At 43.5% G+C, this 27,660-nt stretch overlaps 1 protein-coding gene and 1 pseudogene across 1 annotated transcript in view; one reads left to right on the forward strand and one right to left on the reverse strand.

Annotated features, from left to right (window-relative positions):
• Nucleotides 1-27,660, forward strand: part of LOC124721524 (muscle calcium channel subunit alpha-1-like) — an 857,532-nt gene that overhangs the window by 228,136 nt on the left and 601,736 nt on the right. The window lies entirely within an intron of this gene.
• On the reverse strand, nucleotides 3,984-4,101 carry LOC124723411 (annotated as a pseudogene).

Below are 27,660 nucleotides of genomic sequence, written 5' to 3' on the forward strand. Positions count from 1 at the left end.
AATATTTCTTAAAGCAATTTTGTCAAATAGAGTCACGGTTGGAGACGACGGCTGCTATATGAAACAAATTGTTGATGTTGTATAGCATCCAGCAAGAAAGTAGTTTTAGGTTACTTCATTTTAAAAGTTTCGTTGCCGGTTTCGAATTTTTCACCATTCATCATCAGACGGTTTTTTTATGCTTTCATCAAAACAAATTATACGTTGGTTTCCTGTGGGTTGCCCTAGGATAATCGATAATTCACAGCTACAAACGTGTAACCAAATGCTTACACGTTATTTGTTATAATATTTCTTACTTTTGGTCTTCAAAAGTGGCAACTGGCACGCGAACGCTAGCAGGATCCATCTGATAGAATGCCCCGGGGCGACTCTCCACTAGCAGCCGTTGCCAGTCCACAGCCAGCTTGAGGGTGCCACTGGCTGCCCTAATCTAATCCGCTCCTTAACAATCAATTCCCAATGACGCCGGGGGCGCAGCTTGCTTCGCCCGCTCGTGGCCTAGTGTAATAGAGACCTTAACTGTACTATAAGCTTCGCCTCCCCTGTTCTCTTTGCGAGAACACCTGCAGCTTCTGGTTGTGGGCAACTGTGTCACGCGACGATCTGCGAAGTACATTTTGTCTATTACGCAACTTTGTGCCTTACTTTCATCGACAAGAAAAATATTTTGCTCACATTTGTTGTTCGCCTGAGGAATTTTACGCAAAGAAAACTCTTTCACTGTTTATGTATCACTACACATTTTTACAGACTTACACTGCAGTAACTAATTATTTCCTCTCGCACATTAAAATTGCTACACCACGTAGATGACGTGCTACAGACGCAAAATTTAACCAAAAGGAATAAAATGCTGTGATATGCAAATGATTAGCTTTTCAGAGCATTCACACAAGGTCGGTGCCGGTGGCGACACCTACAACGTGCTGACATGAGGAAAGTTTCCAACCGATTTCTCATAAACAAACAGCAGTTGACCGGCGTTGCCTGGTGAAACGTTGTTGTGATGCCTCGTGTAAGGAGGAGAAATGCGTACCATCACGTTTCCGACTTTGATAAAGATCTTATTGTAGCGAATCGCGATTGCTGTTCGTCGTATCGCGACATTGCTGCTCGCATTGGTTGAGATCCAATGGCTGTTAGCAGAATATGGAATCGGTGGGTTCAGGAGGGTAATACGGAACGCCGTGCTGGATCCCAACGGCCTCGTATCACTAGCAGTCGAGATGACAGGCATCTTATCCGCATGGCTGTAACGGATCGTGCAGCAACGTCTCGATCCCTGAGTCAACAGATGGGGACGTTTACAAGACAACAACCATCTGCACTAACAGTTCGACGACGTTTGCAGCAGCATGGACTATCAGCTCGGAGACCATGGCTGCGATTACCCTCGACGCTGCATCAGACAGGAGCGCCTGCGATGGTGTACTCGACGACGAACCTGAGTGCACGAATGGCAAAACGTCATTTTTTCGAATGAATCCAGGTTCTGTTTACAGCATCATGATGGTCGCATCCGTTTTTAGAGACATCGCGGTCAACGCACATTTGAAGCGTGTATTCGTCATCGCCATACTGGCGTATCACCCGGCGTGATGGTATGAGTTGCCATCGGTTACACGTCTCGGTCACCTCTTGTTCGCATTGACGGCACTTTGAACAGTGGACGTTACATTTCAGATCTGTTACGACCCGTGACCCTACCCTTCATTCGATCGCTTCTAAACCCTACATTTCAGCAGGATAATGCACGACCGCATGTTGCATGTCCTGCACGGGCCTTTCTGGATACAGAAAATGTTCGATTGCTGCCCTGGCCAGCACATTCTCCAGATCTCTCACCAATTGAAAACGTCTGGTCAATGGTGGTCGAACAACTGGCTCGTCACAATACGCCAGTCACTACTCTTGATGAACTGTGGTATCGTGTTGAAGCTGCATGGGCAGCCATCCAAGCTCTGTTTGGCTCAATGCCCAGGCGTATCAAGGCCGTTATTACGGCCAGAGGTGGTTGTTCTGGGTACTGATTTCTCAGGATCTATGCACCCAAATTGCGTGAAAATGTAATCACATGTCAGTTCTAGTATAATATATTTGTCCAATGAATACCCGTTTATCGTCTGCATTTCTTCTTGGTGTAGCAATTTTAATGGCTAGTAGTGTACTGCGGTGTGCACGACTGGAATTAACGGACTTCGAACGCGAAATGGTAGTTGGGACTAGAAGCAAGGGACATTTAATTTCGGGAATCGTTTGAGAATTCAATATTCCAACATCCACAGTGTCAAGACGGTGCCGAGAATACCAAATTTCAGGCATTACCTCTCATCACGGACAACGCAGTGGCCGACGGCCTTCACGTAACGATCGAGAGCAGCAACGTTTGCGAAGAGTTATCAGTGCTAATAGGCAAGCAGCACTGCGTGAAATAGCCGCAGGAATCAATGTCGGAAGTATGACCAACGTATCGGTTAGGAAAGTGCGGCGAAATTTGGCGTTAATGGGCTGTGGCAGCAGACGACAGCGCGAGTGCCTTGCTAACAGCACGACATCGCATACAGCGCCTCCCCTCCGCTCGTGACCACATCGGTTGGACTCTACACGACTGAAACCAGTGGTTTGGTCAGATGAGTCCCGATTTCAGTTGGTAAGAGCCGATAATAGCGTTCGAGTGTGGCACAGACCCCCCGAAGCCATGGACCCAAGTTGTCAACAAGGCATTGTGCAAGCTGATGGTGGCTCCATAATTGTGTTTACATGGAACGGACTGGGTCGTCTGGTCCAACTGAAACGAACATTGACTGGAAATGATTGTGTTCGGCTACCTGAAGACCATTTAAGGCCATTCGTGGACTTCATGTCCCCAAATAACGATGGAATTTTTATGGATGAGAATGTGCCATGTCACTGGGCCACAATTTTTCGCGATTGGTTTGAAGGACATTGTGATCAATTCGAGCGAATGATCTTGCCACCAATCGAACATTTATGGGACATAGTCGAGTACTTATTATTATACAAACTTGATTCTTCAGAATTCTCAAAGCATGGACATCCTCATCCTGGAGGAGACTGTGTCTGGGGTTTGTCAGTTTGCTGTGTGCCGATTAGCAGCGGTAGCGGGCAGCATGCTTGCTAGGCCTGTTACTAGACTTCGGGTCAAGTATCTTCACGTTTCTCCTCTCCAATACGCTGCTTCAGGCTCACACATATGGATCTACTGGCTTGGGTCTTGGTAATGTGGATTTATTCCTGATTTATCAGAAATGCTATTCATATTGGAAATTTTGTTCGTGCTTGCTTTTTTACAGTGTTCGAGAAACGTTCGCTGATGACTGAACTGGATTAAAATTATTACGATTTATGTACTTAAAAAAATCAAACAGATATATTGCTCCATAGGATGAAGGTAGTTGCAATATTTTTGACCTGGAGAAGAAAAGCTGAAGTAACGCGGAACTGAAAGCAATATAGAATCACAATAACACTTGTATTTGGTACGGCGAGACGGCCTACACTACTGATCGAGAATTTAGCTTATGGTTTTGACTAGCAACAATTATAGCATGGTACTAAATGTTGTTTCACCGAAAGATTAACAATTGAATCAGCTGACGGTTCAGCTGTAGCTGCAGAAAAGAGAGACTTGTCCTAAAAAAATTTAGTAACTAATTAAATGTAGAAAAATACTGACCTAGTGACGGTGTTCAGCATTATGTAAGCTGCGAACGTGTTTGTTAAGGGAGCGCGTTCACAACACTTCAGTATACTCCTCCCGAATAGGTCATGAAGGCCCAAAGATACCGACCGGCCGCCGTGTGATCCTCAGCCCACAGGCATCACTGGACGCGGATATGGAAGGGCATGTGGTCAGCACACCGCTCTCCCGGCCGTACGTCAGTTACCGAGACCGGAGCCGATACTTCTAAATCAAGTAGCTCCTCAGTTCGCCTCACAAGGGCTGAGTGCACCCCGCTTTCCAACAGCGCTCGGCAGACCGGATGGTCACCCATCCAAGTGCTAGCCCAGCCCCACAGCGCTTAATTTCGGTGATCTAACGGGAACCGATGTTACCACTGTGGCAAGGCCGTTGGCACTTCAGTATACAATAATATAACAATAATAACGATGATACCGAGCAGCATACGTAGCACACGCCCGTTGGGCATTTTGATCACAATAGCCATACATCAACACGATATCGACCTTTTCCGCAATTGGTAAACGGTCCATTTTAACACTGGTAATGTATCACGAAGCAAATACCGTCCGCACTGGCGGAATGTTACGTGATACCACGTACTTACACGTTTGAGAATATTACAGCGTCATCTATCACAAAGCGAAAAAGTGGTCCAACTAAAAGATTCATATTTCTTTACGTACTATACGAATATGTAATAAAAAAATGGGGGTTTCTATTTTAAAAAAAACGCAGTTGATATCCGTTTGACCTATGGCATCGCTATCTAGCGGGTCAACCATAGCGCCATCTGGTTTCCCACTTCAAGCTAAACAAGTTTCGTTCCTTGTAGTTTTTTCGTTTGGTGCTTATTTCGTGAGATATTTGGCCTGGTCACGATAAAAAATGGTTCAAATGACTCTGAGCACTATGGGACTTGACATCTGAGGTCATCAGTCCCCTAGAACTTAGAACTACATAAACCTAACTAAGCTAAGGACATCACACACATCCATGCCCGAGGCAGGATTCGAACCTGCGACCGTAGCGGTCACGCGGTTCCAAACTGAAGCGCCTAGAACCGCACGGCCACACTGGCCGGCGGTCACGATCAATGGACCACCCTGTGTATATGGGGGTGATTTAATATGAAATGAATATATACATATAGTCGTGAGGAAGGTAAAAATCGGATGGGAATCTGTCTGAAAAATCGCGAGAAATTTAAAAGTCTACGTTTAAGAGTCTCTCTTAAAATTCCCTCTTCCAATCAATTCTTCAGTATAGTTCATCTGTCACAGACCCTTATCAGTTTCTATTAAGGCCAGGAATCGAAAATTCAGAGCAGAGCTCGTCCATACGAAACTTCGCTTAGTCTGCTTGATAACACCGCGAAATATTTCATCATACTTCTGCGTTGCTGCCTTTGGATCACGGGGTCCCGGGTTCGATTCCTGACCGGGTTGGGGATTTTCTCTGCCCGGGGACTGGCTGTTTGTGTTGTCCTCATCATTTCATCATCATCATCCGTGACAGTGACTAGATTGGACTATGAAAAAAAAATGGACTGTGAAAAAATTGGGACTTTGTACGGGAGCTGATGACAGCGCAGTTGAGCAACCCACATACCAAACGTCATCATCATCATCATCATCATCATCATCATCATCACGAATATCACCATCATACTTCCCTTATAAGAAGCACTCTGTCCGTAAGTGGAAAGAGAAGACAGTAAAATGGTACTAGTTTATTGTTAACTATACAGCAATTTGCAAAGCACAGATGTAAATGTGGATCTATTCAAGAAAGTTAAACTAGAGACAAAGAGGGATGTAACATCGTTAGAAACTTTTTGCTCGTTATTCAGTAATAGATGTCGAAAATTCGAAAACTAATTTTTACTTTATATTTTCTTCAGAGAGATGAAATAAGTATTTACTATTTTCATAAACACCTTAAAAACCTATTTGACAGCAGTAATAAAAAAAGGTGGGAAGGCGGTATTAGTGATGGCACAGAAGGTTTTTTGTGTGAAAGCTGTAAGTGTAATAATCTGTGATCACTGGATTGCTCGCGGTCTCACATCGGCAGAAGTTCATCTATTTGCTGTAAACTGGCGAATTCTCAAATAATGTACTCAATATAGCGTTTGCTTGCTTTAGCTGCTTTGCACGTTTATTAACATTCGTAGCAACGCGATGACCGGTATCTGTTCCCACACTGGATGTTAATTACAGATGGGCAAATACGATAACTTACAAATCATCTGACTTCGGCTAACGGTTTACAGGGCACTTCCACATATGTATGCTGACAGACGAACATAACGAAGTTCGTGTCGCATTGCACAGTCGATGGATTCAATAGGTTTTGCGATAGCTAATAACGTTGCACAGTAATGTTTGTAGCTGACACGAAGAAATTAACACTATAACATACGCAGACCTCGAAGTATTGAGCAGTCGACGAACAGGAACGAACTGAACTTTCACCAAAAAGTTTCACAGAGGTACAACTTAAGAGACTAAACGATGTTATCGAAGTGAATAACTCCCGCAGAAGTTCACGGTGATGTTAACCATTAGCTTTCCGGTAGCAGACTTTGATACATCTTACAATATGACTGAACAGAACTTTTATCAAGATGCTACTCGCGTGCTATCTGGCTGCGGATTGTAGTTTGTAGGGGTAGGGGCGGCTTGCGTAATGGTATTTTAGGACTCTGGAAATTATTTACTTTTTTATAAAAATGTACTAGTGAACGTACATTAAACAAGAACTTGCTTTAACTAAAATACGGTTAGTTAAAAAAAAAACATTATGGAACTATTTTGTATACCTCCGCTGTGACTTACCGATTTACGAGAAAGGTTGCTATATTTAAAATTACATTAATTTATACAAGTTCTCAACTATTGACTTAATGGAGTAATGAAGGGTCTCATTTGTATGCACATATGTATATATGTATTAAACCGGGGACCTAGAAACGACGGAGAGGCTTCGTCCCGCCGTAGCCTTCAGTGGTTCACAACCCCACAACAGGCCACAGCAGTCCACCCACCCCACCGCCGCCCCACACAGAATCCAGGGCTATTGTGTGGTTCGACCCCAGTGCCCCCCCCCCCCCCCCTCTCCCACAGGGAACGTCTCATACCAGGCGAGTGTAACCCCAAATGTTTGCAAATATGTGTGTGTGGTAGAGTAATTATGGTGTACACGTACATGGAAACGGTGTTTGCGCAGCACAGTGTAACTGAGGCGATATAAGGGGAACGAGCCCGCATCCGCTGAGGTACATGGAGAACAGCGTTAAAAACCATCCACAGGCAGCGCGTTGACTTAAACAAGTACCTTCGGTCACTTGGTAAAAGTAAATTTGGTGTGACTGAGCTATTTTCCTTAATCTTCAGGAATGTTTTAGACATCAGAAAGTGTTAGAATTGACGAGGTATTGCAAGAAAGAAACGTAATGAAGTTTTTATTGAAATTGTAAATTTGTGGTAGGTTCCTATGGAACCAAACTGCTGAGGTCATCGGTTGCTAGGCTTACACGCTGCTTAATCTAACTTAAAATAACTTACGCTAAGGACAACACACACACCCATACCCGAGGGAGGACTCGAACCTCCGTCGGGGGGAGCCACGCGAACCCTGGTAAGGCGACCCAGATCGCCAGGCTATCCCAGGCGGCGAAGTAGTTATTGACTTTAGATGTCGCGTCAGACCATCACAGTGAACGGCGGAAGTTACCTCTCAGAGGTGATGACTGTAACAACTAATTCCACTAGACCATAAAACACGGAGAATTTTGAGGGTTAATTTTTGCAGCGACGCCAAGAACACGGTTAATAAAAACCACCTGCCTCACACTGACTCACTCGCGTTTTGCTATACAGCAGTACGCGTTTCGCTTTTATGACGATTGGAAAATTGACACATGTGGTGATGGTGGTATGGCGACCGAGCAAACGGCACATAATTTTCCAACGCGCTCTGTAAACATAATCATATTTTGCTGGTAAATAATTTACAAACCATTGGCGCCATAAGTGCAAAACGATAACTAAAATGACGAGTTCAGTGACGACATAAATGTGATAACTGTTTCTTATCTCTTTCAAGACATGGCAAGTCCCGGGTTATAGAGGAGCGGAGCAACACAGCAGACAGGGCAGCTGCATTTCCGCTGCTTCGCGTCGAGGTCTAATTGGGACACGCAGTGGCGCGGCAACAGGAAAGAGCGCTACACCGAGTGGACGGCAAACGCACGAGCCGGCAGAGCTGCAATCGTTCTCAAACGATTTTATAGAAACTACTCTGTAAAAAAAAATTGTCGTCTAGCATCTCGTAGCTTTATTCGTCAGCATAAGAAATAACTACTCTTAATTTCGTTAATTGTCACAGATATTATGATATTTCAAACTTAAGCAAGCTAATGCAAGAGAACCGAATAGTTTGCAATGAAAAATAGAGGACGCCATGAATTTGCGTTTGATTCACATTATGTCATATGATGCTGCGTATCATATGTAGTTACCATATTGAACTACTTTTTAAACTTGTTATGCGACCTATACCTCACTCCATTCTCGAGAAAATGTATCGTATCGAGCTCATTCCGTTCCGCTTGCGTGCCCATACGATAACACCTTTGTATATCACAAACGATTTGAGGTATGTAAACAATATTTTGGCAAATGATAACACACAAAGAGGACAAAAGGTTGCTATGTGGTTACTATACGTAACTCCTTTATCTAGCTAGATATACAAATAACTACAGGTTTTTTCAATCTAATAATGTAATTTTTTAAGCGTCGTCGTCGGATGGTGAACGAGAATTGTTACAGTTTCCTAGAAACCAGAAGTAGATCTCGAGTCATGGCTCTGACATTCACAATACGATTCATAACCATTGTAAGAATTTTGAAGTCAACTATCAAAGCGTTTTGGGATTGCATCCAGCCACAACACACAAACGCCTTCTGAAGACGGTTTTCTGGCTACTGTAAATATTTACACAACATACAGAATTTTCTAAATGCAGTTGGTGATGCTGACAGGAAGCACATTCGACTAAAAAGCTCAGAAAATTCCGGTACAATGTTTATAACTATAAAACATTTTCATTCAATCATCTTACAAGCAGTTGCAGAACCTCACAGAAAATTCATAACAACTGATGTTGGGTAATAGGGAAAGGGAAGAGAAGGTGTTAGATTTCATTCTGCTAGTGTATTCCATTTGATGCAGGAAGGAGAGCTTAATATATCGCCAGACTCTCTGCTACCAAAGACATCACGTGTGTTGCATTTTGTGTTCATTCGTGATGAGGCATATCTATAGTTGAGGCATTTTGTCAACTCTTACAGTCGAGGGGATTTAGATCCAAGGAATGAATATTTCGACAAACGCTTTGCCAGACCAAATGTGCTTGTGGAAAACCGGCATATTTTGGAAATTCACCAGGGTTTGCTGACGGTATTGTGAAATGTAAATGTTCTCCACAACACTGTCATTTGCCTAGGAGGATTCCTGAGTGTCGATGAGCAAAATACAGTAAAAAAATCAAGCTTTCTATTACAAGGCATTTATGAGACAGGACGAAACTTAGACAGAGCTTCAGATGAAACTCTCCAAAAGAGACGGTTCTGAAAACTTTTTTTTCACATAGTAAAACATGTGTGTATCAGCTATGCTGCTTCAACTTAATGATCGCCTGTCGTTTTAAGACAATGAAATAAATGAGAGAGTAAGGAAATGTACTCTGTGCTTGTAGTTTGTAATACTGGTGCCACTCATCAGATAACTTGTCCAAAATGAACCAGTTGTGATGAGACCTGTTTTGCTAGTTCCATAAGGACGCCGAGTAAATAAAACTGAATTTTCTCAACTGTCGGCAAAAGAATCATAAGCGCCAGCGACAGTACTGCAGAAACAGGTGAATGCTGTGGGCGTTCCACGAACGCAGCCGGAGTCACTCGAACGTTCTGGTCGCCGCTCTCAGGATCAAAAGTGTTTGATTCGCCTCTCAGCTGCTTGGAGCACGGGCATTGAGCAGCACTGGTTTGTTCCGCCAGCGCTGCTTTGATCGTCCCACGCCGCTCCAGTATCACCGCAGACTTACAGTTCTACGTGCACAGTTTTACCTTCTAATGAAACTCGTTATAGTCAAGGACTTCGCTGAATACTTGCTGTCTTTCTGTGAATGTAGAACGCAATTTGTTTCTACTAGGGTTTTTGTAAATGCTCAACATAAATTCTCCTGCCAGACAGTAATTTGGCTGGTTTCCGGGCGTAGTAGAACAATGCCATACCTCCTATGCGTTTCATTCGTATATGTGACAAATGCATTTCTGTACCTGTGCTAATGACATTCAAAGTCGAACTTAAATGTACGCACCGAATGAAAGATAATACTTTGTAGTCTTACTTGTGAGCAGGGGTTTATGATCCCTGTCCGGACATTCTGATTTAGGTTTGTAGTGTTTCGTTAACTATTTTTATGCTTATGCCATGTGAGTCCTTCAACCCTAGGAGCCACATATCGTTACCTTTCCCACCTGACATGTCGTCGCAGTCGACGAAACATTAGAATCTACCCTTCTTTGTTTCGCGCAGTCCGGAACCGCGCGACTGCTGCGGTCGCAGGTTCGAATCCTGCCTCGGGCATGGATGTGTGTGATGTCCTTAGGTTAGTTAGGTTTAAGTAGTTCTAAGTTCTAGGGGACTGATGACCACAGTAATTAAGTCCCATAGTGCACAGAGCCATTTGAACCTTCTTTGTTTCATAATAAGCAGCGAAGGTAATCTGAGCACTGTGCTTTAATTTCCTATAAGTTTTACACCTAACAGCACAACAAATGACTACTGACTGTCGCAGCCAGTACAGGGTGGTTATAATTAAACTTTTACTACTTGAGCCAGCGTAAACCGAAAACTGTTTACCGTATTGATACGCAACATCATAGGAATGATGCTGGGACTGTGCACTGCAGGATAAGCGTTGTTAGTGGTGTTAGACTAGTCGCAAATTGAGGCGCGTGTGGCTCGGAGCAGCCGTCATGTAACTTAACAAGTTCAAGGGCGAGCGCGCGAATTGAGACGCGATGCGATGGCAACGCGACACGTGGCTGCGCGGCATTGTGGTTGTGGCACAGTTTCTCGCGTCGAGCACGGAAAGCAGTCCTCCCAATCCTACCTTCGGCATCGCGCATTCAGTATGGACAGTGATAGTATTGACCGTCCGAAAAATATTGCCTTACTACTGAACTTTATTGTCACGTAGTAGTGTTTCGTTTTTCGCCATTTAAGTTTTTCGTTGCTGCATTATATTTATCAGTTATTTATATCTGTATTGTTTTGCTGTGTTGTTTCGTTATTGTTTTTGTTTTACCGAGAACAATGCACCATTAAATGACTCGTGAGCAGTTAGCCACTGGGGTTATACCTTCTGCCTCCACAATGTCTTCAGATCGCAAGAAGAGACAGACGATTCATCGTTAAGGTAGTGAAAAAGGAAGTAATATTATAAAATCGTTTGTTAACATCGAGTATAGATTTAAATGTCAGGAAGTCGTTTCTGAAAGTATATGTATGGAGTGTAGCCATGTATGGAAGTGAAACATGGACGATAACTAGTTTGGACAAGAAGAGAATAGAAGCTTTCGAAATGTGGTGCCATAGAAGAATGCTGAAGATTAGATGGATAGATCACATAACTAATCAGGAGGTACTGAATAGGATTGAGGAGAAGAGGAGTTTGTGGCACTACTTGACTAGAAGAAGGGATCGGTTGGTAGGACATGTTCTGAGGCATCAAGGGATCACAAATTTAGTATTGGAGGGCAGCGTGGAGGGTAAAAATCGTAGAGGGAGACCAAGAGATGAATACACTAAGCAGATTCAGAAGGATGTAGGCTGCAGTACGTACTGGGAGATGAAGCTTGCACAGGATAGAGTAGCGTGGAGAGCTGCATCAAACCAGTCTCAGGACTGAAGACCACGACAACAAACAACATTATAAAATCGGTTGATCGAAAAGCAAGACAGGGAATTTTAAACATTATACAGTGAAACAAGGTTGTCTACGTGCTGCCTATTATGCTGACGTATCTGCACGATCTGTTACAAAAATTCGAAAAGTGGAGATTTCCACAGATGTATCACCTTTGTGTTCCTGCTGAAAAAGGTGCAAGAACTGAAGTATATAAATTCCACTGTGAGTACTGGGATATGCGTGTACTAAGAGACATGAATGTGAACATCGCATTTTCAGTGTAAGCTAAAAACAGTCGAAAAACCCCCATAAATGACAATGTTTATCACTGATCCGCCAGAACAGTATGACCACGACCTCCTATCGTTATAAACCCGTCCAGACGAAAGCAGCATTAGCTGGAGAGGAATGACCGCTAGTCAGACACGCACGGTGCCCGTAGTACCAGTAAGCGTGCTGTACGTGTCTAGAATAGGGAAGGCGTGCGATCTATCCGAGTTTGACGGAGGGCAGATAGTGATGGCCCAAACGCATTCCGGAGCGTTTCAGAAAGGGCACGACATGTCGCGTGGTCGAGAAGTGCTGTGGTATGCGTCTTCAACAAGCGACGAAACCGAGGTGGAACCACATCCAGACGTCGTGGGGTTGGGCGGTCACCCCTCATTACAGATGTCGGACGTCGCAGGCTGGGCAGACTGATAAAACAGGACAGGCAGCGAACTGTGTCGGACTTTAATGCTACGCGGAGAACAAGTGTGTACTGCAGGACGGAGACAAGTTGGCAGAACATTCGCATGGGCATACATTGGTCCAGTGGCACTCGTGCAAGGCATAGAATATCATACACTGGTTACAGACTACATACAACTCTTCATGACGTTCTTGTTTCCCGACAGCACTGGCATTCTTCAACAAGACAATGCCCCATATCACAAGGCCAGGATTGTGGTGGAATGGTTCAAGGTACACACGATTCCAGTTGATGTCCTGTCCCTCCCTCCCCTCAACACGCCAGATCTGAAACCGATCGAGTACATCTGGGATCTGATCGAACATGGCGTCATATCTCATCGTCCCCCTCCCGGAATTTACGGGAAGGTGACTTGTGTGTGTGTGTGTGTGTGTGTGTGCAGATGTGCCAATTCCCTCCAGCAACCTACCAGGGTCTCATTGCTCCCATGCCACGAAGCATCGCTGCTGTTATCTGTGCCAAAGGTGGACGTACCGGCTATTAGGCAGGTGGTCATAATGTTCTGGATGATCAGTGTAATTGGCACGTAGTGACGAGAAAAAGCATTTCAGTGGTTGCGTATAGGGTATCTGTATCAATAAACTAATTACACAACAAGCTATGCAAATGAAGAATGCGGTCGGTATTATTTCGAAACCATAAGAATCCTGAAGGATTGGGGTGGTTTGACATATTTAATATGCTGAAATGTATTGCTGACAAAGGCAGGCCTACAATCGTGAAAATGTTTTTCGAACGACGTGAACTCTTTCCCTCACAAGACACGCTGGCTATCTTCCGCATTCCTGTCACGCGCATTATTCTCATCTGCTGACCATCGTGTTGTGCGGTGGATCAATTGTTTACTTTATCTCTATAAAACCTCTTTTTATTCTCGAATCACACATTGTCAGTTTGGCAAGCCGTGGGTGAGTAGCCAGCGTCTGGCATACGCTCGTCATTGTTTTCATATTGCTCAGATGAAAAACAGGAAGAAAATTCATTGGTAAGTTTCCATTCCACTCGTTTACTATTAAAAAGACGATGGGGTACGGGGATTCCGCCAAAACTGCAACAGAATTTGCGATTTATTTTTATGTGAATTGTTAACTTTTTCTCATTCGAAGAACCGTCATAATTTATGAGCAACAGCTACATTTCTGTTGTTGACAGATTTAATTGTGATTGTTTTACTAAAACATAGTATTATTTAAACAAACTCACCTTGCAGCAGCTATTGCGACAGAATTCTGAAATAGTGTGTCTCACTAAACAAGCAATTGTCGCCCAAAGAGGTCAATAGCTTACGGAAAACCCCACTGATTCGGTCTGCAGCAACATAAGAGAAGAAATTCTCTTTTCATTAGCCGTCGATGACTCTTAAAAATTACAGTACTGGATTGGAAAAGAAAACTATAACTTTCACTGTACCGCCGTTGTTAAAAAGTTTCGTGTGTTAAAGAATTACCAAAATACTCTCCTCCTCGTGTCCTCTCAATCGCCAAAATCTCGTTTCGATATACCATCCGGTTTAGGAAATAACAGGCATATTACAAATATTTGATTTGGGCGCCGGTACTGATACAGCGATGTATGTTGTAACACAAGCATCAATACGCACTACAGTTGCTGACAGTCAACATGGGTCTGGAAAATGATAACAGGGCTTTAGTCGTTGAGTTGTGTTATGCTGCTGCTCATCTCGAGTACCGAAATACAGAGGGGTCGTCTTTCCGCAGATCGTGATTCGGAAGTTCGAATTAACTGACGATTTGGGAATCGCTCCTGGGAGATGCCGATGACCAATTGCGCCACAAATTGTTTAAGAATTTGGTGTTATCATACCTGAGAATGGTGGACACATTGCGCGATATTCGAACAGTGCTCGAGCTGTGTCACGATAGCTCAGCATTCGTTTGTTCAAAAACAGAAATTACAAGCTTGAAAACAAAATATGGTAAAATCAACAGGGTCTCATACTTTAAATACCTCCGAGAATTCATCGAACCGACAAGTATCGAAAAAATCTCACAGCAACATCGCCTCCAAAAAATTAAGGAAGGATCAGGGTTAACACAAAACCTCTAACCAAAGAAATCAGTGTCAAGAGGGGAAAAAATTCGACACTACGATACGGTCATAAAAACCAACAATCCTCTACGCAAGTGAAACACTAACCCTTAACAGGAATTAACAACTTGAAGGAATCAAAGGAGAAGAAAGAAAGATCATCAAGAAAATTCTAGGAGGAAAACATATCCAAGACTGTTACAGGCTACAATCAAAATAACAAATGGTTCACATGGCTCTGAGCAGTATGGGACTTAAAATCTCAGGTCATCAGTCCCCTATAACTTAGAACTACTTAAACCTAACTAACCTAAGGACATCACACACATCCATGCCCGAGGCAGGGTTCGAACCTGCGACCGTAGCGATCTCGCGGTTCCAGACTGAAGCGCCTAGAAACGCTCGGCCACCTGCGGCCGGCTCAAAATAACAGAAAAGTTTTCAAACATCGAAACTGATATGAGGAAAAGGCGAATGAAAATCTTTGGTCATCTCAGCCGACTACCAGAAAATCGATTCACACCTTGGCTAGATGAAATACGAAAGGACTTCAGTAATGGAAACATAAGACCAGCAGATAATTTAGACACAAAGTAGATAAATGGGAAGTTACATCAGAGCAACCAAAACAAAAACAGTACAGACCAAAGTAGTCGGAAGAGCGTAAACAAGACTTTTCGGAAAGAATGAGAGCCTAGTGGAAGAACAAGAACCACCCAATGAAAAACTGATAGAGTTATTTGCTTAACACCTTCCATTTCTGCGGAGAATTCGTCAGTGATAATAATAATAATAATGGTGATGTTTATAAATTAAGTCTGTCACAGTCTAGCAGAAAACTGAAGATCATCAAAAGCGATTAATTAATCTATGCAAGAGCAGCACGAACAATGAGTTGCAAACACTGTAGAAACTATTATATCCTATGTTACCTTTCATCAACTTTAATTCATTTGCAAACGGCCAGAACGAAATTCAGTAATGTAAAGTTCTGAGCTGATATATAGCGCATCTTAAGCGTGACGTGACGATGGTGGTTGGTTTGTGGGGCACTCAACTGTGGGGTCATCAGCGCCCGTACAAAGTCCCAATTTTTACACAGCCCAATTTTTGTACACAGTCCGGTCTACCCACAGTCACTAATGATGATGATGATGATGATGATGATGATGATGATGATGATGATGATGATGATGACGACACAAACACCCAGTCCCCGTGCTGAGAAAATCACCAACCCGGCCAGAAATCGAACCCGGGACCCCGTGATCCAGAGGCAACAACGCTAGCCACTATACCACGAGCTTCGGACACGTGACGTGATGAAGGAGCCTAAACCACTGAAACACTGATGACTGGAAAACTGTCTCATTCGTACAGTGCTGACTAAAGCATAACATTTACAAAATCTCCCCCGCCTGCGAGTTCGGGGGTAAGAGTAGTCCCGCGGTATTCCTGCCTGTCGTAAGAGGCGACTAAAAGGAGTCACACGTTTTAGCTTTTATGTGATGGTCCTCTCTCGGATTTGACCTCCATCTTTCAAAATTCTTCAGAAGAGCGAGTCAATTGGGGAAGGGCGCCTTAGATGGTGCATTGTGTCCATCGTGCAGTGAGACCTTTAGCCAGCTTTCTCGTCGTCGCATTGCAGTCCCCCTCGTTCTCCATCTCTTGGGCGAGGATACATTCCTGCGTGCGATTTCCATCATGCCCTGTACAGTGTTGCTTTCTGCGGAGACGACGACCATGGACTTCCTTGCACCTAATATCCAGCATGGTAGCCAAGTCGGTTGTGGTGGGGCTGCCATGTACCCTGTTGGTTGTAGTCCCCTGACAACACAGGGATCGCTCTGCTCATGCCTGCGCCGTGAACTCCCCACGAATGCCTAGAAGTAGATCCCTATCTCCCTGGGGTGTTGGAACTCCTGGCAATGGCCATCCTGCCGGGTGGCCCTTGCTGAGACTGGGTGGCGCCCGTGGGGACGGCCCTTGGTCAGAGTGGGTGGCATCAGCGCGGTTGACCCGCAGTGAAGCTTGGTACATCATCTCTTGCTGGTGAGCCTGGAGTCTATCATCCGTACGGCCTTTGCCTGACATCAGCATCTGGCTGCTATGATTTTTGACATGCGGAAAGCATATGATATGATATGACATGGCGACATCATATCCTCACCATGCTCCAGGGGTGGGGTCTTCAGGGTCCGATCCCAATTTTCATACAAAATTTTCTGTCATTTAATTCCTTCCACGTGGAAGTTGCGGCCTCCCCATAGTTCCTCCTGAGTTCAGGATAGTGGGGTCCCGCAAGGATCCGTCCTGAGTGTCTGCCTCTTTTTTGTTGCAATTAATGGGCTCGCTGTGGTGGCGGGAACCTCTGTTTCAGCTTCCTTGTATGCTGATGACTTCTGTCTATACTATAGCTCCACCGGCATTGCAGCTACTGAACGGCAGCTGCAGAGCACTATCTGCAAGTCGCAGTCTTGGGCTGTAGTGCATGGCTTCCAGTTTTCAGCTGCCAAGACCTGCATTATGCATTTCTGCTGGCGTCGCACTGTTCACCCTGAGCCACGGATTTATCTTGACGACGAACCTCTTTCAGTGGTGGAGACGCATCAGTTTTTGGGATTGGTTTTTAATACCCAGTTGACCTGGCTTCTTCATATTCGGCAGCTTAAACAAATGTGCTGGCGACGTCTTAACGCTCTTCATTGCTTGGGTCACACCAGCTGGGGTGCTGATCGGTCTACCCTTTTATGGCAGTACCAGGCGTTAATCCAGTCCTGTGTAGATTATGGGAGCCTGGCTTACTGTTCAGCCTCCCCTTCCGCGTTGCAGTTGCTTGACCCCATCCTTCACAGTGGAATCCGACTCGCCACTGGAGCTTTCTGCACAAGCCCTGTCACTAGCATACTTGTGGAGGCTGGTGTTCCTCCATTGCGGATCCGGCGCAAACGATTACTGGCCGCTTACGCTGCCCACGTTTGTAGCTCGCCCGGGCATCCCAATTACCGTCTGCTGTTCCCCAACTCGGTCGTCCATCGGGCAAAGTGGTGGCCCTGATCAGGGTGTACGATCTGAGTTAGTGTCCGGGCTCTTCTCTCTGGGCTTGAGTGTTTCCCTCTCCCACCTGTTTTCCGGGCCCATATACGTCTACCCCCGTGGTGTGCGTCCCGCCCATACCTTCGGCTCGATTTGGCACAGGGCCCAAAGGACTCAGTCGCTCCTGAGGCCGCTTTCTTTCAATCCTTGTCACGTTTCAATCCTTGTCACGTTTCAATCCTTGTCACGTTTCAATCCTTGTCACGTTTCAATCCTTGTCACGTTTCAATCCTTGTCACGTTTCAATCCTTGTCACGTTTCAATCCTTGTCACGTTTCAATCCTTGTCACGTTTCAATCCTTGTCACGTTTCAATCCTTGTCACGTTTCAATCCTTGTCACGTTTCAATCCTTGACACGTTTCAAGACTCTGACGTCTATACTGACGGTTCGATGGTTTCTGGTCGTGTCAGTTATGCTCTTACTCTTAGGGGATCATTATGAACAACACTCATTGCTGGCTGGCTCCAGTGTTTTCACTGCCGAGCTGGTCGCCGTCTCTCGCGCCCTAGAGTATATCCTCACCTGCTCAGGTGAGTCCTTTGTTATCTGTAGTGACTCCGTATGCGTTTTACGAGCTGTCGCCCAGTGTTTCCCTCGCTCTCGTCTGGTGATGGCTATCCAGGAGTCCCTCCATACTCTTGCCCGTTGGGCACTGAGTGCTGGGTCTCAGCCACCAGGTCCATGAACGACTGTGTAGCTTTCCAAGTAGGTACACGCGGTGGATCTAAATCATCAATTATTTGACATCTCAGACACTGTTAGTGTGTACATTCAGGTATAAACAATTTCTGACTTGAATGTTCTGTTCACTTCTACTGCAAAAGTACTGACAAGCACTACTTTAAGGACACAGAGATATTTCACTAATAAAAAAAAGCTATGCCTGAAAAACAGCAAGGGGATTGTCAGTGAACAAAAACTGAGTTCTATTCGTCATTTAGAAACCAAATAATGAGGTCATATTTATGCGAGCAATGAGCGCACGGGTAGCTATCATATCTCGTTGATAGATATACAGATAAAAAATCTTGAACGTGCAATATTAGACAACTGCTTGTAGGCCTGTCTGTATCGGTCTAACAGGTTATCTGTTGGTTTTTGTGAACGTGCAGTTTGACTCTTTACTGCAGAACATCAAGTGATTTGTCAGTTGCGTTTCTTTATACATCTGCTCTCATTACCCTATTTCCAAATTTTCGCAACAGTCTATAAATTGCACTTCTATGCGGGTGGTCTTTCTTATTATTTTTATTTATTTTATTTTTAGGTCAAAGGTGTATAACATATACCTGCTATGAGACCTTTTCGACAAGCAAATTTAGCAATTACTTTTCTATTGATAAAATAATAATTTGTCATAAGCTGTTGTGGATAAGGGTGTAATTCATCTTTTATGTAAATAGGGTATAATCACGATGGCGTATTATATACTTCAATATTTTTCGCTCCGTAACTGGCATGAGAAATCGTGACCTAGCTAAATTTTCTATATATGTGTAGGAATTTTCTGACTCCGATATTAGCAGCTATAAAGTTCTCACAACCATCTGCATTAGCTAGTTTCAGATGTCAGGAAACCTGGATAAAATCTTATTAATTACCTATTATATCACATTCAGTCGACATAAGCTTTTGCTAGGTTTGACGAGTTACTCCAGAATATGATCCAATATGACATAATAGAATGAAAGTCATCCAAGTAAGCAAGTTTTTTATATTTATATCTCCTACATCTGACAACGTTCGCATTGCGGATACAGACCTGTTTAGGCGCTTCAGCAGTTCTGTGGCATTCCCTCCCCAACTGAATTTGTTATCGAGTTGTAATCCCAGAAATGTAACATTGTCAACTTCTTGTATCAGCATGTCTTCATATGTTGTACACATGCTGGGAGGAAATCCCTAATTGTTAAAGATGCTCATTTACGCTTACAACTGCCAACAATCGTTAATTTGTTTTTTATTTATTGCGTTTGCAATTTCGAGTAACACCATTCAGGCAAAAATATGCACACAAGCACAAATACAGGCCCTAGTCCGAGCACCACGTTAGTACGAACAATGTCAAAGTCATGGAGAATACAAATAAACACAAAACCATAGCTGTGGCATCGAGATATTTCTTACCGTCCTAGATTCTAGCTCATATCAACTGCGTTTCATAAGTCTGTATTACTACGTGACGCAGTTTCCTTGTGTCTTTATAGAGGGTACGTCTTCATGCCTATTCAACATGTTAATCCTCATATTACATTCAGAAATTACAAGCGTTTCTTTCCTTTTACTGCACACACTCTAAGGCTAAGCACAAATTGACACACGTATAGCTCCTGTGAAGTGGCACAACACTACAGCGCGATGCGCACCTTGCACACAGATCCCGGGCATATTGAGACACGATGCTGATTTTGTGTATGCAACAACAAAAATGGTTTCCGGCGCCACTACATACCAATCAGAACATTGTCACTCACTGGCGTTTCTCGACTGTTTCTAGCTTGCAATAAAAATGTGATGTCCACGTTAGTGTAGTATACCGTCCCTTATTACATTCATATCCAAGTAATCACAGTGAAACTTATAAACTTCACATCTTTGACCCTTTTTAGCCGGAACACAACGGCGAAACGTCTGTGGAAATTTCAACTTTTCGAAGTTTTATAACTGGTCGTACAGATACGCCAGCATAATAGGCAGCACGTAGACAACCTTGTTTCACTGTATAGTATTTAAAATTTCCCATCTTGCTTCTTGATCAAACGATTTTATAATATTGCTTCCTTTTTCACTACCTTAACGATGAATCGTCTCTCCCTTCTTGCGATCTGAAGGCATTGTGGCGGCAGAAGATATTACCGAACTGGCTAACGGCTAATCCGTCATCAAATTGTGCGTTGCTCTTGGTAAAAGAAAAACAATAACGAAACAAAACAGCAAAACTATACAGATAGCGTATAATTTACTAATGAAAAAAGATCGAGAATTTAAATCGCGAAAAACGAAACACTACTCAGTGACAATAAAGTTCAGCGGTAAGGCAATATTTTTGTGATGGTCAACAGTACCACTGCGCATATACGCAGTGACAAAGGGGACATATGGGGGAATAGCTTTCCCGCTCCCCGCCACACTCCTCCGATAATGCCAACGTGACGCGCGGCGCGAGAAACTGTGCCCATCACAAAGCCGCACGACCTGGTGCAGCCAGTTAGAGAAATTCAATTTGCGCTGCGTTCACAACGAGACCTGCTGGACGTGGCCGTGACGCGCCGGCTATCAAACGCGTTGTTCTGCACTATGGCGTTCACACTGACGGCTGTATTCAGAATGTTTAAGGCCAGATTCTCATTCAAATGAGCAAAAAATAGACAAAGTTTGGAAATTTTTCTGAGACCGTGAAAAGACGAACAAAGGATGTGTTTGGGGATTATGGTTAATCATACTATAAACTTCATTTTAATATTTCAATACAAAAAAGAAACAAAATGGCGACCGTAATTATGGTTTGGAAAGGTGCCTGCTAGAAGTACCCAGACTACGTGCAGTTTAGCTGCTCAGGAGTTACCTGAAACTGAAAATGGATAACATCAGTCGATACTAAATTAAATGTATGGCAGCTTATACCTAATCACAATGAAATACCATAAAATTTAACGATACGATGCTAACTCAAACTTTGAGTTCGATTTTAAGGGATTCTTGCAATCTTTACGCCTTTTCAAAAAATAGGTAATATTAACAAAATTCATATACTGTAAGTATAAACTCCCAAGAAAAGTGTTTACTTCTCGAAGGTCAGAAGTAGGAGTTAATAGGATGAACTGCTTTTATTTTACTCTGCACGCAGTTTTGATAAATCGTTTCTAGAGAAAAACCTGTTTAAGGAATACTTTTGTATGTATTATTAGTTCAATTTGCATAAAAACCTACATGTTACATGTTTTTGATGTCGCTGAACACGAATCTGAAGTTGGATTTTCAAAGTTCAAAATAGCTTATCCAATATGACGGAGCAAAAATTATGTTTTGACCAATATTTACCAAAATTTGTCCAAAAAAGAAGGGTTTTTTTACTTACATTTAGTCTGTAATTCCAGGGCCGTATATGAACCCGTCTTCTAATTCGAATTTTTCCTGGACAGCTACTCCCTCGTTCTTCTTGGCGAGAAAAGCCGATCTGGCTGAGCTGGATACGCTGCACACGTTGTTCGACACCTTTTTTCGGCGAATATGTTTGAATATAAATCATTTTGTAAACGTACGTCATGGCACGAAAAGTTTCCCACCTGAGCCAGGCGTCTGCGGCTGAGAGCGTCCCACTGCCTCCACCAATGGGCTGCAGAAACTTTTGTGACGCGCGGATTAAAAAAAAACCTTTTCGTCCCAACGTTCAAGGAACATATACCTTTCAAAAAATGCAATAAAAAATTGAATTTTCGATTATTTTGAATGATAATTTGGCCTTAATATTTCCGTTGTGAGCCGGTGGACGGCTCAAGCAGGTGGAGATAAGCTTCAGGTTCTGCATTAAACGTATCAGATGTCTCCTGTATGTTTTTATCAAAAGTGTCACTGCACATTCCTAAGACAGTATTTCACAATCAGTGAGGAAAAATTACAAGTATTGTAATGATACATGCAAAGTTAATTAGTTGATCTACATTTACTTAGTCTATTTTAATACATCAGTAACAATGGGGAACTAAAGAGCCGTGTTTTCGTACAACCTTTTTATTATTCTTCGACTTAAAATGGTGAAATCGAAGTGGAACTCCTTAGAGACAGTTGCAGAGAAGAATTTAAGAAACTTGACAAAAATGAGGTGAGCTGATCCAGGGAAAAGTCCATCGAAATGCAGTTCCACTTGGTCTTGGTTTCTTCATTTGAATTTTTAACAGATATTTTAATTCCAAGAGCTGTGCACAGTTCGTTATCTGTGGATGCAGAACAGTGAGCCAAATGGCATTATCTCAAGAATTTTCGCCTATGAATCCGTCTTTCTCACAAGGTGATCTTTCTGAGAGGTCCAGTCGATGAACCATCTCCACTGCGAAGCACCGCATCATTAAGGAAAGAAAAAAAGGAAACTTGTGGGAGAAATATTGAAGATTTTTTTTCTATTCGAAAATGTCGGAATACCGTTGCTGAAGGCACAGCAAGACCTTAACAAAGATGATGCTAATTACTTCGTGGAGTGTCTCAGGAGTCCAATAAATTCCCTTCCTCTTCAGAGGCAAACGTTTGTAAAACTTAAGATATAAGAGCTTGACTCTAATGAATTGGAGTTGAGTTTTGTTCAAAGTTGTACTTCAAAACATTGATTGAGCAGCAATTTATCTTATCGTATACAAAGTTTGTTCTGCTGTTATACTCCAGCGAAAACTTCTAGTCACTTTCGAAATTTTGTGTTAAACGTTCTGCAGCGAATACTGAAATTTATTACCATTCATTCTGTAATAAGAATAAAATTTTTCAAGGAATGTTTTAGTTCGTCAAGCAAAGAAAGAACTCTCCTACATGTTTGTCGCTGTTTATGGGATGAGCCCATATCATCCTACTTCTTTTGTGCTTCGAAGCTCGATGAGTCAGTGCACTGCCAAAACAATACTAATAAAATAAGGAATACTATACGATAGGCCAAGACTGGTTGGCGGTAAACAACTTGATGGCTGCACCTGTGTTATCTATGTAGCTGTCGAAGAGTGGGGATCGCTTTGCAGGTGCAGTTCCGACAGCCAAGGAGAAAAAGTAAAAAGAAAAGAAAAAAGAAAATAAACAATGACACATATGCATCGATCGATAATAATTCGTTTACATGTGGTGCAGTGTTTAATGGTACGCTGAACCTGTTCACTATTATTTCGGTTTACCGTCTCTAATGACCTCGATGTCTATGGGACGTTGAACCCTAATCTTCATTAATTCTTTGTGTTAAAGTAGAAAAATCGAAATGGAAACTCGTTAGAGGCCGAGCTGACAATTTAAAAATTTGGCATGTTAAGATGAAGCAATTCACGGAAAAGTCTATAGAAATGCAGCTCCACTTGCCCATGGTTTCACCATATGAATATCCTAAAAGAAATATTATTCCTGAGAGCTACCCACCTTTCTTTGAAAGTGGAGATACATTCGATCTAAAGCACGTAGTTACACTCCTGGAAATGGAAAAAAGAACACATTGACACCGGTGTGTCAGACCCACCATACTTGCACCGGACATTGCGAGAGGGCTGTACAAGCAATGATCACACGCACGGCACAGCGGACACACCAGGAACCGCGGTGTTGGCCGTCGAATGGCGCTAGCTGCGCAGCATTTGTGCACCGCCGCCGTCAGTGTCAGCCAGTTTGCCGTGGCATACGGAGCTCCATCGCAGTCTTTAACACTGGTAGCATGCCGCGACAGCGTGGACGTGAACCGTATGTGCAGTTGACGGACTTTGAGCGAGGGCGATTAGTGGGCATGCGGGAGGCCGGGTGGACGTACCGCCGAATTGCTCAACACGTGGGGCGTGAGGTCTCCACAGTACATCGATGTTGTCACCAGTGGTCGGCGGAAGGTGCACGTGCCCGTCGACCTGGAACCGGACCGCAGCGACGCACGGATGCACGCCAAGACCGTAGGATCCTACGCAGTGCCGTAGGGGACCGCACCGCCACTTCCCAGCAAATTAGGGACACTGTTGCTCCTGGGGTATCGGCGAGGACCATTCGCTACCGTCTCCATGAAGCTGGGCTACGGTCCCGCACACCGTTAGGCCGTCTTCCGCTCACGCCCCAACATCGTGCAGCCCGCCTCCAGTGGTGTCGCGACAGGCGTGAATGGAGGGACGAATGGAGACGTGTCGTCTTCAGCGATGAGAGTCGCTTCTGCCTTGGTGCCAATGATGGTCGTATGCGTGTTTGGCGCCGTGCAGGTGAGCGCCACAATAAGGACTGCATACGACCGAGGCACACAGGGCCAACACCCGGCATCATGGTGTGGGGAGCGATCTCCTACACTGGCCGTACACCACTGGTGATCGTCGAGGGGACACTGAATAGTGCACGGTACATCCAAACCGTCATCGAACTCATCGTTTTACCATTCCTAGACCGGCAAGGGAACTTGTTGTTCCAACAGGACAATGCACGTCCGCATGTATCCCGTGCCACCCAACGTGCTCTAGAAGGTGTAAGTCAACTACCCTGGCCAGCAAGATCTCCGGATCTGTCCCCCATTGAGCATGTTTGAGACTGGATGAAGCGTCGTCTCACGCGGTCTGCACGTCCAGCACGAACGCTGGTCCAACTGAGGCGCCAGGTGGAAATGGCATGGCAAGCCGTTCCACAGGACTACATCCAGCATCTCTACGATCGTCTCCATGGGAGAATAGCAGCCTGCATTGCTGCGAAAGGTGGATATACACTGTACTAGTGCCGACATTGTGCATGCTCTGTTGCCTGTGTCTATGTGCCTGTGGTTCTGTCAGTGTGATCATGTGATGTATCTGACCCCAGGAATGTGTCAATAAAGTTTCCCCTTCCTGGGACAATGAATTCACGGTGTTCTTATTTCAATTTCCAGGAGTGTATTTACAACATGTGGTACTACACTCTCACAGAAATACGAAAGGGGAAATTTCAAAAAGGAACGTCTTACATATAAGTCAACTTAGACGTTGAAGCATCTATAAATGCACTTCTGTTTCTTGCCATCTGCTATTTTTTTTATCCCCAATTAAGTAGAGTGTCGCAAACTTTCATTATAGTCCATCCACAGCAAAGTATCACCTTAGATTAATTGACTCTTCTCGTGTAGTTCCAAACGCGAACTGTACATTCTGATAATTTCAGGATTTGGACGACAAATAATTGTTTGTCTTTTATAATGTAAAGTGTGGCCCATTGTAAAGAGGTAGCAGATGACTGTCCAGTGTAATCGGTCGTCGCCGACTGAGAGATTTGTATGTATTTGTAGTTTACTGAACATGGATGATTAAAATCACACGAGGATCCAATTTTAGGCCTGCAGTGATCGCTGGTAATTCGTTTGTCTAGCCTGCGGTGTTTGACCCTATGCTGAACCCGTACAAACTCCGTACGTTTGTGATCATAGCACTGACGCAACTCAATAACTCGCATTTACAGGGATATGCTGAAAAGAAATGCCTCCGAATTTTTTGTCAAACGTCTTAAAGCTTTTAAAATAGTACAACCGTTATTAAAATTCTACATCTGTATTCGTAGTGTCTACATATTTATTTCTCAACAATCACTCTGTTGACGAACACATTTCTACCAACGAAAGACCATTTTATCTATATCGTCACTGTATAATGTTTGATTTTGTTGACGGAGCTACAACCTCACGTCTGCTTGCACCGTTTAAGCACTATCAAAGTGAAGTCCTCGAAGGTGTTATTTAAGTTTTGGAAACAGACGAAAATCGGCTGGGGCCAAGTCGGGACTGTATTTAGGATGATCGATGACAGTGAACCCAGGGCGTCGGATTGTTGCAGGTGTCGCAAATCTCGTTTGTGGTCTGGAAATGACATACTGAAGGACAGGATGCTTCATGTGTGGTCGAACCTCGACTACAGCGCACAGCTTCTCACACACTGACATAGTTACGTTTCAAGCAGCCATGTTATACGCAACATTTCAGAGTTGCAAACATGTAGACATGAAGAATAAAGGTGTAATTTATTACTAACGTTTGTTTTAATAGTTTTCACATAAAAGAAATCCGATGCATTACTTTCCAACGCACTGTCATACTTTGAAAGAAGACAGCTATCAGCCTCACTGCCCTTTCAAAATTTCTTTTGTACGTTTAGCCACGTTTCACCCGCAATGGTGTATATCCTAAAACGTATCGAACAGTAAGCTGCCCACTATCAGACTTTAAGAAGCGATTTGTAAATCAAGTACGTGTGCTTAACAAATAGCGCCATTTGACAGTGACTGTTACGAATTATGAAAAGCTAAAGGATTTATTAAGAAGCTACACTACTACGTGAACAAAAATGAGATATTTTAAAGCATACTTTCTCCAAAATCGACAGAGAAACGTTACGGAACGAAAAAATCCGTGGGAAATGAAAATTAGACTTTTTCTTTTTTCATAAGGAAAGTAAAACTTTTAAGGGAGAAAAATTCAAAAACCGATGTGGTGTAGTCTTATATACCGTCAAGAGTTTTTACGACTTTAAAATCTGTGAAGATGATTTCCCCCCCTTTCCTCTACACCGGTCCGTAGCGTCGTGGGCGAACACTCTCCAGTACATCCCATCCCGGCACGCAGTGTGAAGCCAGCCTAATGGAATTCGTTGCCGCGCTAACTCGGCAGCCCTGACCATTATTTGTAAAGTCAAGTGTAAACTTGTATCCTGCAACTTCTTGAGAGACACATGACAAAAGTTACCAAGTATCAACTGTTCGTTGTATTTCGCTAATTTATGGAGCGATGGAATAGCTACAGCTTATGTGATTTCTATAACTGATACAGTGATCAAAGTAATTTCAGGAGTGGTATGCAGATGGTTGGCTGTAATTTCTACATCTGCGGTTGAAAAAAGAATTTTTAAACTACATTTTTTCAGAAATAGACGCTCATGTTGGGTTCATCCGCAAGATTATAGTTTTAAAGCTACTTCACTTTACGTAAGACCGTATCTGTATAGGGTGGTCAGAAACAGTCCAAAACGTTTGTTAGGGTGTTGCATGGTAGTTAGAGCTGAGAAATAATTGTTAAGAAAAAGTTCGATCGTTGCCCCGTTTCCGAGTTAATTAGCATTGAAGTTAGCCAATCAGCCCGTTACGCGCGCAAATTCAAGCGCCCCTCCGGTGTGAGTTGCTCAGCCTTTGGCTCGGGTTCGATCCTTATTACCGTCTCATGTTCAATAATTGTATCGCTCTTTTGTTCGGTTTTAGGAAATAAAACGAATGACACGTTTGGCGACACCGTATCTGACGGACATTTGAATTTGGGCGCGCAACGGCCTGATCTTGAATGCTAATTAACTCGGAAACGGCGCAACGCGTCGAATTTGATTCTTAACAGTTATTTCTCATCTCAATCAACCCT

Source organism: Schistocerca piceifrons, chromosome X (genome assembly GCF_021461385.2).
Source record: "Schistocerca piceifrons isolate TAMUIC-IGC-003096 chromosome X, iqSchPice1.1, whole genome shotgun sequence".
Classification (NCBI taxonomy): domain Eukaryota; kingdom Metazoa; phylum Arthropoda; class Insecta; order Orthoptera; family Acrididae; genus Schistocerca; species Schistocerca piceifrons.